At 47.7% G+C, this 3,330-nt stretch overlaps 1 pseudogene; it reads right to left on the bottom strand.

Annotated features, from left to right (window-relative positions):
• Nucleotides 1-513: 513 nt before the first annotated feature.
• On the bottom strand, nucleotides 514-1,795 carry LOC112549069 (annotated as a pseudogene).
• Between the last annotated feature and the right edge of the window lie 1,535 nt (nucleotides 1,796-3,330).

Below are 3,330 nucleotides of genomic sequence, written 5' to 3'. Positions count from 1 at the left end.
AGCGGTGGCAGCGGCCAGCGGCAATTGCGGACGGCCCGCAGAGGCCGCCAGTGGTTTCAGTGATGGGGAGGTCAGCGGTGTCTGCTTGCAGGCACTGCCAACACTGTTGGCAGTGCCTTTTTGTTCGGGGTGCACCACCATGCTCAGGGGGTGCACATGTACCGCGTACACCTGCTGCGGGTTGCCCCTGAGCATGGTAACTGCGATGGAGCCAAGATCCAAGACAGACAAATTAATCAAGAAGAAGAAGAAGGGGAATGAAATTTGTAGTTAAGAGTTACAATTGTGATAACGAGCAGATTCCAAACCAGGGCTGCCAACTATGCTGCTAGACAGATAACAAAGTGTAAGATCTGGAGCTCCCAAATATTGGAAAAGCCCACGAGCAGGAACTCAGTCATGGTGGTTTGGTTGGACATTTCCCTCTTCAGTGCATAGTGCAAGGCCTGTGAAAGAAGGACAATGACAGTGGTCAGGATCGGAGCTACAAATATAACAGGAGGGAATCTCACATCAGAAACAGCTCATGAGGAGCAGTTTCCTCAGGGCAGCTTGGATCTCCTTGTTCCTCATGCTGTAGATGACCGGATTCATCAATGGAGGCACCACACAATACAGAACAGCTGCCAGGAGATCCAGCGGGGACAGGGAGTCAGAGGCGGGCTTCATGTAGGCAATGCCACCAGTGGAAAGAAACAGGAGACCCCGATAAGGTGAGGAATGCAGGTGGAGAAGGCTTTCTGCCGGCCCTGCTCCGAGGGGATGCTCCACACTGCGGTGAAGATCTGAACATACGACACAACGATGAAAGCAAAAAAGCCTAAAACTAAACACACACTAAAGGCAAGAGCTGTGAGCTCTCTGCGGTATGTCCCAGAGCAGGAGAGTTTGAGTAGCTGAGGTATTTCACAGAAGAACTGGTTGATGATATTTGAGTGGCAGAAGGGGAGACTAAAGGTGTTCCCAGTGTGAAGGGCAGAGTTGATGGCACCAGCAGCCCAAGCACCGGCAGCCATCTCGATGCAAGCTCTCCTGTTCCTTATTATTTCATAATGCAGTGGCTTGCAGATGGCAATGTACCGGTCATATGCCATGATGGTAAGGAATGAAAAATCAGCTGCACAAAAGAGGAAAAAGAGAAAGACCTGGGACACACATCCAGCATAGGAAATTGTTCTGGTGTTTAAGAGAGAATTGGCCATGGAGTTAGGGACAATGACGGAGATGGATCCAAGGTCAAGGATGGACAAATTTGCCAAAAAATAGTACATGGGGATGTGGAGGTGGTGGTCCGTAGTTACAACAGTGATGACAAGGAGGTTCCCCACCAGAGCTGCCAGGTATGCCACGAGAAAGATGACAGCCATCTGGATGCAAGCTGGTCATTATTATCCCATAATGCAGTGGTTTGCAGATGGCAACATATGGCAACATATCAGTCATATGCCATAACTGTGAGAGAGGGTACATTTGCTCCCAAGAAGCAGATGAGACAAAACACTTGGACAACACATCCAGAATAGGAGATCGACCTGGTGTTCAATAGGGAATTAGACATGGATTTGGGCACGGTCACTGAGCCCAAGCCAAGGTCCAGGAGAGCCCAATTAACCAAGAAAAAGAACATGGGAGAATGAAGTTCATAGTTAGGAGTTACAATTGTGATGATGAGGAGATTTCCCACGAGGGCTGCCAAGTATGTTGCTAGAAAGATAACAAAATGTAAGATGTGGAGCTCCCAAATAGCAGAAAAGTACAGGCGGAGGAACTCATTCATGGTGGTTTGGTTGGACATTTCCCTCTTCAGTGCATAGTGCAAGGCCTGTGAAGGAAGGACAAGGACAGTGGCCAGGATCAGAGTTACAAATATAACAGGAGGGAATCTCATGTCAGAAACAGCTCAGGAACAAACTGCCAGTACTGTCTATCTTTAAGTGCTGTAAAATTGTCAGTGGAAAGTATTATTGCTGGGAATATGGCTTTTTAAGTATAAAGGAATGCCACATAAGTCCTTATCTGTGGGCATATATATAAAAAGTTAGCTGGCTCGGTTTCATAGCTTTGGTGGTGTTGTCAATACCTTTAAGATCTACGTACCTACTTTTTAGACATAACAATGACCCTAATATAGGTGGCTCAGTATCTTTTCTCTTAACTTTTATGCCATGTACTTCTCCATGCTCCAGTAAATGTGTCACTATATCCATCTTGTTATTTTTCAGTTGCTTTGATTTTCTTTAATTTCAGAACAGTGAATCCTGGGACAGGCAAAAAAGTAGAACGGACTGAGGCATGAGCTGTTCAGTGCTCGGTTCCCTTGTGGAAAAGCAAAGTCTAAACTGACAACAAGCGCAGAGAGGCAACAGGGGCTAGTGAAGGCAGGTCAGGATGGCTGGACTCATAAAATTGGCACTCATCTCTGCAAATAGATCACTTCACATGCCTGTGGTCACCCTGTTCCACTCTGGGACCTGCAGGGTGACAATGGAGGCTGGAGGAAAAATCATCATGTGTTGTACAGTTAGACTCGGGTCAGTCATTTTGTCTGGATCAAGCCGATCAGGAATTTTGTGACTGTGTACTAAATTACTCTTACCTTGTTTCCTGGCAGGTGACAGCCTCAAACCTGGATCCTCAGCCTGCCCAGTTGAGCTGCTCATGCTAGCCTGCAACCTCTCCAGCTGACCATTCAGGCTGGGGAAGCCTGTCCGGAAACCTCTATCAGGGCCTGGTTTTTTGTTCATTCTCTACCACCAAAGTGGCCAGTCACTCCCCCCCCTTCATTCCACCTCCATCTAAACTCAGAGATGGGCTTCATGTAGGCAATGCATCTGGTGGAAAGAAACAGGGAGACCACAATCAGATGAGGAATGCAGGTGGAGAAGGCTTTCTGCCGGCCCTGCTCCGAGGGGATTCTCCACACTGCGGTGAAGATCTGAACATACGACACAACGATGAAAACAAAACAGCCCAAAGCTAGAAACACACTGAAGGCAAGAGCTGCCAGCTCTCTGCGGTATGTGTCATTTGGGTACAAGAACTTTAAACTCTTTTGAGCAAGGGATGCTTCTCACTACGCATTTGCTCATCACACTTTGTTGGGTCCCCTGACCCTAATTTGAGAGGCACTCGGATATGTAAAAAACATTTTCAGGGGGATCAACTTTGGGGCTTACTGATTTCTCCCTTCTCCAGGCATTTTTTTCTGGAAACAATGACAACATCTGGATGCAATGACTGAGGTGGAATTGTAGTTCAGGTGTTGCTGGGCAATACACAGGAGCCATGGGCAGGTCCCCCCACCCACCCTCTCCATCCTTTGTGGCCCAC

This window comes from Alligator sinensis, unplaced genomic scaffold (assembly GCF_000455745.1).
Source record: "Alligator sinensis unplaced genomic scaffold, ASM45574v1 scaffold2697_1, whole genome shotgun sequence".
Lineage (NCBI taxonomy): Eukaryota > Metazoa > Chordata > Crocodylia > Alligatoridae > Alligator > Alligator sinensis.
The sequence above is the reverse complement of the archived record's forward strand: the minus strand, read 5'-3'. Positions and strand labels throughout refer to the sequence as shown.